General features: G+C 44.0%; 1 long non-coding RNA gene across 1 annotated transcript; it reads left to right on the top strand.

Annotated features, from left to right (window-relative positions):
* The first annotated feature begins 6080 nt into the window (after positions 1-6080).
* LOC109275458 (uncharacterized) lies at positions 6081-10037 on the top strand. Its single transcript, XR_002084152.2, has 2 exons — positions 6081-6189; positions 9806-10037. It is a non-coding gene; the product is annotated as an uncharacterized LOC109275458 (long non-coding RNA).
* The last annotated feature ends 437 nt before the right edge of the window (positions 10038-10474 follow it).

Genomic DNA, 10474 nt, shown 5'->3' with positions numbered 1-10474 from the left:
AGTTTGTCTGATGCCCCCACCCAAATACCATGCATACCGTCATGTGCTGATGCAAAACGGCATTTGTGAGCAGTCTCAACTTGGTTTCAATCACGGATTTCACGAAAGGAACACTTAAAAATTGGATTTGAACTCCACAGCTCCCAGGATAGGGCAGAGCTGGATGGAAACATCTGGAGATGTACCCGGGAACAGGGCCCACCATGTTCCTCGGGAGGAAATCGAGGCGGCAAGATTGACGCCCAAGGACTCATCCAGCCAGTTGACACAAGCCTAGAACCTTCCGCCTGACTTCCAACCAATACTCTTTCCAGCCCGGGCTGTCATCACACTTGATGTTTTGCTTCATGTACAAAATAAGGCCTCTCAGAACCTTTCCCGGAACTGGACCTTTGGACCTCAAAATGGTTTAATGTACACTTTTGGGAAGGGAGAGCCACAAGGCCTCTAAGTGGTTTTGATCAAGTTTGCCAATATTTACACCGTTGGATAATCTTCATGAACTTCATAAATAATGTAAATTCCTACAAAGTGAGTTAACCGTGAGCTACGGTGGTCTTTCGAAAAATCTATGTTACACAATCATCCTGACAAAGTTAACAACTCGATGGAATACCGAAGGTAACCACTGATTGCACTCGCTGCCATTGACCATTTTAAGTGTGACTATTTTTAAAATACTGTATGCCTCATTACGCTGGGCTCTGAAAATGAGAAATTTGCTTTAACTGCATTGTTTTGAATTGCTGAGAGAAGAATCTATCAACCACAAGGTGCCCTGCTGCTGAACTCAGCCAAAAAGCTGTTAATAACCCCAGCAGATGTTTCAGCTTTTTAGGCCAATAGACTCCCTCTCTCCCTGCCCTCCCCTTTCTAGAATCTGATGCCAATATGACTGAACTCCAGTTTCTGTGGTTGCTGCCTCCGTGGCCGCCTCCACCAGAGTCAGTGATACTAGAGCTGCTGAGGAATTGATTCTTGAAACAACCAGTCGCAACACAGCCCCAGCCCTTTAAGGTCAAAGCATTATTGCTTTTACCGTTAGAAGTTTAAATCTTCAGGGGGGAAATGAAGGTAAGGGCACCGAATCTGTAGTCCTGTTCTGTCGTCTGCCTTCATTGCCAGTCATTTCATTCCACTTGTTGTGGTTTGTCCCCACGCTCAGAGTCCATTTCTCAGGCTGATCAGGGCATTGGGCTTGCCGGGTAGAGGTCATGAATACATCGAGTCCCCACCGGTCGCTGAGGGATGTTGGGTTAGCAGCTTTACAAAGGGGGCCTCTGTGTGATAAGCAGTTTGGGATGGTTGTTTGCCTAATACCGCAAGGCTCAGAATGCCCTGACCTTAGCAGTTCTGCAATATTAGAAGTGTGTCTTATAAATACAGCTACATCCCTGTGAGATGGGTACAATATGAGGGCATATGAGGCCACGGCAATCCCAGATGGGGATTTGTCAACTTCTCTGGATAAACCTTACGTCTTAACTTGAAATTAAATCTACATTCCAAGGCTTTCCAAATGAGAAGACATTTTTTAAAAAGGGGAGGGGAAGATGCTCCCCCTTCTCCCACTCGCCTGCCCGCCTCCCCATACTCACTTATTTCGGAAAGAGCGCTTTAAGGCACCCCAGTGACAGCAGGGTGACCAAGAAAACACAGGTGCACCACGTTTATGGAACATCACATTGGCTAGGAACACATCCGAACTGCGCATCTATACATATCACCATGCAGAGAATTGCCATTTCAAAGGGGGAAAAATTGAAAAGCAGAATTAAAGTTCATAAATACTTGGTTTCCTTATTTTGATGCAACACAAAGGCAGAATATCCAGGACCCTGTGGACCCCTATTGTCAGCTTCAGCATTCGCCAACCACAGTAATTCAACCCCAAAATCTCCGCTCTACACCATGCAGGCTATAAAAAGTAAGTACCTTTTCCCTCATGCCACCACCACCATATTGTCTGCAGGCTCTCCACACTGTGTATTTCTCTGTATCAGGAAAAGCTCAGGAATGCGGTGCGAGTCTTTTTTCTTCTTTTTCACCGGATAAAGTAATAGATTCCATTGTAACTCTTCAGTACACATGCGGAGGCACTCATTAATGCTAATGGAATCTGCATGTAGGTATTGAAGGGAAGATACAGTTGCCCGCACCTGTGTAGTCTTTATTTTCGTATCAGACCAAGCACAACACTGTACGCTCGAGAGTTCAATGGCACCTCCATCTTCTAATTCTGAAATTTAAGTAACTCGGATTAAAAATGATCCCAGTCATTCTGAAATTGGGTGTTCCCACTAGCAAATGGGACGGACGCTTCTGCTTAGATTACTATGATTCCAAGAGGCCAGTACCAGATGATGAGTCTTTAGTAAAATAAACAGCCAATGTTGTAATAATAAAATAGGCTAAAAAAACCACAGAAACTCCCTACTGAATCAGGACAGACTATATCCTCATTATTAAAAAATTCCATATTAAATTACCCATATGCATCTCCAGAGGAGTGAAAACACAAGATGAGGAGAAGAGAAGTGAAAATAATCATTGTTTAGTTGAGATTCCAGACCTGCCGGCAGTGAATATTGGTACTAGGCATTAATAAACTATGTGGAGGTGTCTGGGGCCCATGGAAATCCAGACCATGCACTTCATTAGGTCCTGAACTTCACCTGGAATCTTCTGCTGCAGGTGATGATTTCCAAGCTGTTTTGTTCTTGATTATTTTCAGTCCAAGTAAAATGGACAATAAAGAGAAGATGCTTCTATAGATTTCCATGATGGATGTTCACGACCAAAATAACTTCACCATCTGATGTATTTCACAGTCTTAACTTAAAACAGACCCGGTATAATATGCTTGTACATCTGGCTCAGGTGGTTTCTTTGCCATATGTTTGTGAAATAATCCAAGGAGATGTTACAATTGTACCGTTCCCCTTGGGACCTGAACAAAATGTGCCCACAAAGAGTTACCTAATTATTCATTCCTGCCAACAACATCCTTGCCTAATAATAAGGGGGTGCTTAAAAATGAGACAATAGTGCTTTCAATCTTGAGAGATGTCAGTGCCACTTATTGTTTCGAAAACTGAAAGTCTTTTGCATTTTTTTAAATAAGAAAAAGATCCTTGGCCTTTAAAGCAGCACTCTGCAGGTGGTATATTTGGTATTCCTGTGGGGGGCAAATGTTGCCGTACTGATCGAGGCCAATGCTCCCCTGGAACTCAGTGGACCAGTAGCCACTGTGGGACTTAGTGACCCTAAAGGTGATAGTTATCTACAGAGTGGCTCTTCCGGTAATAGAACACATTAATGGAGAACTTTATAATTGGCAAATTGCTTTCATCTATGTCACCACATTGACTTCTCAAAACAACCTTGTAAAGCAGGGGGAAAAGGCCCACCTTATTTAGCCTTGTTGATTCTTTATAGCGCTAATTAGCCAGAAATGTGAGCATCTTTTTTAAATGAAAAAATTAAAAAATTTTTTAGTCTTGATCCCTAAGCCCCAGTTGCCACAATGCAGCTCTCGCTTTGAATCTGACAATCTGCTTTTTCCCCTGTTCCTGAACTTGCCTCCTTTTGTCCCATGACTCACTCTCTCAGTGCTCTGTTGATTCAAAATACATAATTTGATTTTGTTTCAAGGGTTAGAAAGGACACAAAACACAGTGGGGAAAGTAACTTAATGATTAAAATACCGGCCTACCGCGAAAATACAGATTTGAATGAGGCTCCAGGCCAGGTCAAAGGTCAAATGGATAAATCATGCTCTTGGCCTAGCTTTCTCCACCACTAAATCAATTTGAAAGAATGTGGCAAAGATAAAGATACCAGCCAATAAATCTCTAGGCATGTGTTAATTGTGTATTTATGGAGATGCCAAATGCTAGGAGAGTTGTGTTTCCATAAGGATTAGGCTGACAGACCCTAAAGGGCCAGATTAGTATAGGCATTGTTTTTCCCCAGAATCCAAATCTCAGGGTCAAACAGGACACAAAGAATGAGAAAAGGAGGCTAGGAGATTTGCCTCGGGTTACCCAGTTCATAAATGGGTCTGTCCATTTGTGTCCAAGATGCTCATTTAAAACACCTGGGAACTACCAAGGACCTACCTTCATTCTACTTTGCTAGTTAACCTTAACAGTTTTGGATCACTCAATAGCCAATATTTTCTGGATATATATTCCCCACGAGAGGAAAAGTGAGTTATTATGAAGAAGTAATTGAATACTGGTCTCTTGTTCAGGTAAGAGATTCCCCAGGCAAGATTTTTTTTCCCACTCATGGCAATTAGACTTTCTGAAAATTCCTTCACTCTCTTAATGCTTACTGAGTGCCTACTAGTATATCCCATGCTGTGGATACAAAGTTGAGAAAGCAAGGTCCTACGCTCAGGGCATTTAAACAAGCAGAGACTCAGACTTGCAAACAAGTCAATCTGATAAGATTTACAAAATCGGATGATCCACAAAGTTGACTGGGACATTAGGATAACACATTTCAATCCGTCCTGGAAAACTTCTCCGAGGAAAGAGAAGTATGAATAGGTGTTTTCCAGGCAGACAAAAGATTTCCAACTATAGGGTATGAGTCAGAGATGCTAATGATCGATCGTAAATTGAGGCAGAAACGTAATCAAGTTTTTGTATTTGAACTCTGGGGCTACTATGAAAGCGTGGGCGGGGCGGGGGGGGGAGGGGGGGGGAAGTGTTGGTGGAAATGGAAGTTCCTGGAGAGAAATGTCAAGGATTATATTGCAGTGGGTAAGGGAGTCAGTGGACCTGATCAAGTAACATGGTAGCCGCCTCAAAATGCGTCTCGAAATGCACGTTTCCTTGAAGTCTGTTTTACCTGATATTTACTGACATGACAGATAAGCGAGAGTCGAATACATAGGGATGCGTTGCCTGGAATGTGAGAAAGGGGTCCAAGGATCCCAGAATGGTGGCTTGGGAAACTGAGGGAAGGGTCTAACATTCACTCATATGAAGAATCTAGGAGGGAGAGAGGCTTTTGTGTAGTAAATAGGTATGGGCCCCAAAGCAGAGATGTTCTATTCTGAACATCCTGAGTTTGCAGTGCCTGTGGGATACCCAGGTGGAACCTGTTTAGAAAACAGTTGGGAGATATGGGCTCAGGATAGAGATTTAGATGTAAAACCTTGGGACCCAAGATTTTCCCCAAAAGTGAATGGGAAAGAAAACCCTGGCGTTTAAGGAGAGGGGAGAGAAATAGAACCCAGTCAAGGCACCAGAAAGGAGTAACCAGTGCAGAGGTAAAGGAGGAGAGAGAGAGATGGGGGCAGGGGGGAGGGGGGGGATATTGTGAAAGGCAAACCAGAATTGCAAGCCTGGGAGAATAGTCAGCAGGCAGGACAAGTCATATAAGATGAGAATTTTCAATGCGTCAGGAAGTGAGCAGGGCAACTTCAGTGCACTGACGTGCCTACAGCCAGGTTAGAATGGTTCCAGCAGTGAATGTGTAATGTGGAGTCGGAGTGAGGAAATCCAGCTTGCGCTTTGTGAGAGAAGGGCTGTCAAAAAAAGAAATTTAGGGGTGCTAAAAAAATTAGCTATTTAAATAGGTTTTGTTTGTTTTTTAAAGGAGAGGGATGGACATATTTGTACACTGAGGGGAAGAGCCAATGGAGCATCGGAGGTAAGAAAAGGACCTTGCTGATAAAGCACGTTTTCTAAGGAGGCAAGGCGGAATAATACCCCATAGCACCAGTGGACAGAGTTGCCTTTGACAGGAAAACTGTCTTTTGCTAGCAGTGGGGACAGGGAAAGGATGGGTGCAGAGGTGGAGGGGCTTGTGGCTGAATGGGTGGGAAAATGAAGGACGCCATTTTTGATGGCGGCCAGTCCCTGACTTAGAAACAAGGTCATCCCAAAGAGAAGATTGAAAGCTTTGAAGAGTGGTAAAGGTTTGGAATAGCAGCTGAGGGAAATGGGAGAAGCACATGTAATAGGACTGCTGAGTAACACTGAAGGCAAAACTGAGATTAGTTTCACTCCAGATTTATGGTCTCCATTCTCTATGGTTGTGATTTTTCTTTTTCCTCCAGCAGAGCAGTGCTCAAGGAATGTTTACAGCTAAGGAGGCTCCATGGAGGATTGCTTGAAGGACATGAAGTCCATCTGTCTCCCTAGATAGTTTAGATTATATCTCAAGGTCAAGGTAAGCCATCCAAACTAAATACTTGAACCATATTGTTTTAGCTCCTTTTACTTTTACTCACGTTTAGTGAATTGCATGCTGGCATTGGGCCCCGGCTTGCATTGTGGGACCAACAAGAAACAATCATCGGCCTGTCAGCCTTCGTTGTTAGCATCATGGAGGACGTGGAGAAAGCCACTAGCCTTCCAACCAGCATGCCCACTCGTGAGGGCACAAAGAGCCATTTCCCTTACACCCAATGCCAGAAAACAATAGGTTTTTCATTAGCAACAACAATATGTGTATCTGGGGGTACAGCGAGGGATGGTCAAGAGCAGAGTCTTGAAACCACAAAGCTTGGGTTCAAATCCAGCATCCCTCATGTAGCAGCTCGTTGACCTTGACCCTCTTAATTTCTCTGAGCCTCAGTTTCCTTGTTTGTAAAATAACAAAAATAATCCTACCTACCTCATAAGGCTGCAGTAAAAATTAAAAGACACAATCAGTGTAGACGTGTTTAGCACCGTTGTCTGGCAAATCATAAGTCCACCACACATGTTTGCCATTATTGTTGTTGTTGCAATTATTATTTTACAGCTGCTCTTCTTTGGTTTTGTGTTTATGTTTTGCTTTCATCCTCACAGTGGCATGAATTTGCATGTATTAATTCACCTCTGGTTTCCAGTTAATATTCTTTCTTTCTTTTGTTCTTTACCTATAGCCCACTTATTTGTTATCTGCGATCCACCTGGCATCATTTTGCAATGAGGCAGAACACCAAAAAGTAAACTGAAAGAGGCCTTAAGCCAATCAATAGTTATGAGGATACGTCTGTCTATTTTTGCTCTTGATTTGAGAAGAGTTTCCAAGATGGTAAAGAGGGCTTGGAACTTTCCTTTCCCACATTTGTGTCTCGAAATGCACGTTTCCTTGAAGTCTGTTTTACCTGATATTTACTTTTCTTACGATCATTCTTGATTGGCCCCTACAGGGATTTAGACCTAACTCAATATTTGCTCAGACACTTCTCCTTGTGAATAAACAGCATGCTAATTTAATTGGGGAGAGGGTTGGATTATTGTAGTTTGAGAAAAAGCTATAGTTTCATGGTGGGATCGGGGCCAGACTTGCTAGTCAGAGGGCCTGCCTTTGGCTGTGGCTCTGGCACTCGCAGCTCTCTGTCGTCGAACCTCCCTTGCTTCGGTTCTGTGGCGGAGTAGGGTTAACAATAGTGATCTCACAGTGTGGTTGCAAGACATAAAGAAGGCGCTCAGCAGAAATGAGTTGAATCTGCATGTGGCGCAAGAGACAGCGTTCCAATTGCCATTCAAACTTGCACTTGAGGGGCGGCTGGGTGGCTCAGTCGGTTGAGCGCCGACTTCGGCTCAGGTCACGATCTCGCGGTCTGTGAGTTCGAGCCCCGCATCGGGCCCCTGTGCTGACAGCTCAGAGCCCGGAGCCTGTTTCAGATTCTGTGTCTCCCTCTCTCTCTGACCCTCCCCCATTCATGCTCTGTCTCTCTCTGTCTCAAAAATAAATAAACGTTAAAAAAAAAAAAAAATTAAAAAAAAAAACAAAAAAACTTGCACTTGAAAAATTGGACCAAGTAATTCAAACTTCTTTTAAACATATTTATTTAGTTAGTTATTTTTATTTAATGTTTATTTGTTTTTGAGGGAGAGAGAGTGCGAGCAGGGAAGGGGCAGAGAGGGAGAGGGAGACAACAGAATCTAAAGCAGGCTCCAGGCTCTGAGCTGTCAGCACAAAGCCCTATGTGGGGCTCGAACTCATGGACTATGAGATCATGACCTGAACCGAAGTTGGACACTGAAACTACTGAGCTACCCAGGCAGCCCTTCTTTTCAACATATTTAAAGGCAACCCAAACATACTTATCGTACTCAACTTAATTATTTGAACTTTGAAATTTACATACTAGCCATTTAGGAATATTTAGTCAAGAGGTGCCTGGGTGGCTCAGTCAGTTAAGCATCTGATTCTTGGTTTCAACTCAGGTCATGATCTCACGGTTTTGTCAGTTTGAGTCCCCTGTCAGGCTCCACATGGAGCTTGTTTGGGACTCTCTCTCCCTCTCTCTCTCTGGGCCCCTCCCTGATTCGTGCTGTCTGTCTCTCTCAAAATAAATACATAAACTTTAAAAAAGAAAAAAAAAAGAGTATTTAGGGGAGCCTGGGTGGCTCAGTCCATTAAACGTCCGACTTCGGCTCAGGCCACCATCTCGCGGTTTGTGGGTTCGAGCCCTGCGTCCGCCTCTGTGGTGACAGCTCGGAGCCTGGAGCCTGTTTGTGATTCTGAGTCTCCCTCTCTCTCTGCTCCGCCCCCACTCATGATCTGTCTCTCAAAAATAAATAAACATTTAAAAAAAATTTTTTTAAAGAGTATTTAGTCAAAAGTCAAAACAAAAAGCTTTAATTCCCTTTTAAGAATAGTCAAGGACTTTCATCTTTGTGTCAGAATATCATGAAAACTCTCCCAGATTGTATTCTTTGCCTCCTCCTAAGTCAATAATCTGAAAAACCCCTTGATACACAAATCACATCTGCTTTATCTCCTGGCAGGTAACAGCTCTTGGTTTTTGTCTTGTTTCTCTCACTGTTACTGTTGGTGTTTTCTTGCTGTATGGACCGATAAGTTCATGCGGATGAAAGGCAGCTTTGCTTTTGTTTCAAATCAAAGCGTGTGGGTGTGGGATGGTTTCTCCCACATGTTGATATCAGAAGGAGAGCGGAAAGGGTTGGGAGCGATGCCTGAAGGAAATCAGAGGTCTTCCTTCTGCGTCTGCACCCCCCCCCACCCCCTGGCTGAACTTGGAGACCCGGAGGGCAGGGCGTGTTGCTGATGGGCCACTCCCACCCACCGCCGAACACCCCGAGAAATCAGTGTCGGGCAGCACAAAAAGAGCCCGACTACAATGGTTGGTCTTCAAAGGGGCTCATTTATTATATCGCTCAGTGCCCCACAGAGTTGCTCGAAGCTCGTAACTGCCACTGATTTCAAAGAGAGCTCTGAACTTGCATACGCTTCACAAGGCACGGCGCGGGATGAGAAATAGTCTGAGTGGCTTGAAGCCATGTTCAGACATTTTTTAATGTTCGTAAATGTCTTTGGCACCATCAGTTTCACATAGAAACCCACTTACCTCCTGCCGCAAAGTGTGAAATAAAGCCATTTTCAAGCCTGGGTAGGGGATGGTCTGGAAATTGGGCTAAATCTTAAAACTGCATGAAGACTGAAAATAGGATTCACAAGCTGGGGCTCAGCTCTCACTAAATCACTTCTAAAGTCAGGTCACCGCGACCCCCTGCTCTGCCAGATAATGTCAGCGCCGTCTTTAAAGGGTTAAGACGGTAAAATGTGGTCACCTTAGTAGCTCCCAAACTGAGGGCCCCCAGCTCCAAGGCATCCCCAAATAAGTGGTCCATTGGAAGGAAACACTATTTCAACTGGGGTTTGATGGGGACTCTAACTGGCACAGCCCTGGGGAGCCTCGGGTTAGAGATTAACATTTCCTACCACCCCCCTGTCTCAAGAGATGCTGTGGGTCCCCGCTTCATCTAGGAGGTTTGTGGGAGTCAGAGTAAGATCCGTCAAAGGCATTCTTATTTACCACTTGCAGAAAGATCAGACATACGCCCCGATTCTGTTTCTGTGGCTCTCCAGTCCCCACCACAAGGAGAGAGAGAGAGTTTCCTTGGGGACTCAGAAGTGACTTCTATACTCCGGGAGGCTCTTGGGTAAGTAACTGCAGAGCCCTCTGAATGGCTTTATGAGTGCCTTGCTTTTAGAAGGATGCAGGAAAAAAGTGTCCAATCCGTAGTCACTGTTCAATAAACATTTACTAAATCTTGGGCAATGTGTTGTATTAGCCACCGTTCTTAGTAAGAAACAAAAAGTTATTTATTGGGAGAAAAGGAATTAAATAACGAGACATTCGTTGTGGTTTTCAGAAATCCAGAAACTCCCTCCACAAATTTGAAGCCATACAGCCTCTTCAAGAAAGTATTTTGCCAAGCATTTATCTACTACAAATCCTCACTATTTCTTTATTCCCTTAACCAACGCTTGCTGAGCTCCCGATACAAGCCCATGTTAATTCCACTTGCTGGGGTTCAGCAGCCAACAAAGCAGCCCAAAGTTTCACCCTCAGTGAGCTTGTGTCTTAGTGGTGAAGACACATGATAAAGTAAATACAAAAGCTCTTGAGAATCTGAGATGGTGGGAGAGAAGCAGGAGAGAGCAGGCGGAGAGGGGGTACAATTTGAGAGGAGATGGAATTGTGAGGTCC

The sequence above is a fragment of the Panthera pardus genome, unplaced genomic scaffold, assembly GCF_024362965.1.
Source record: "Panthera pardus isolate Hobbes unplaced genomic scaffold, ASM2436296v1 HiC_scaffold_20, whole genome shotgun sequence".
Lineage (NCBI taxonomy): Eukaryota > Metazoa > Chordata > Mammalia > Carnivora > Felidae > Panthera > Panthera pardus.
This window is presented reverse-complemented; position numbering and strand designations above follow the sequence as displayed.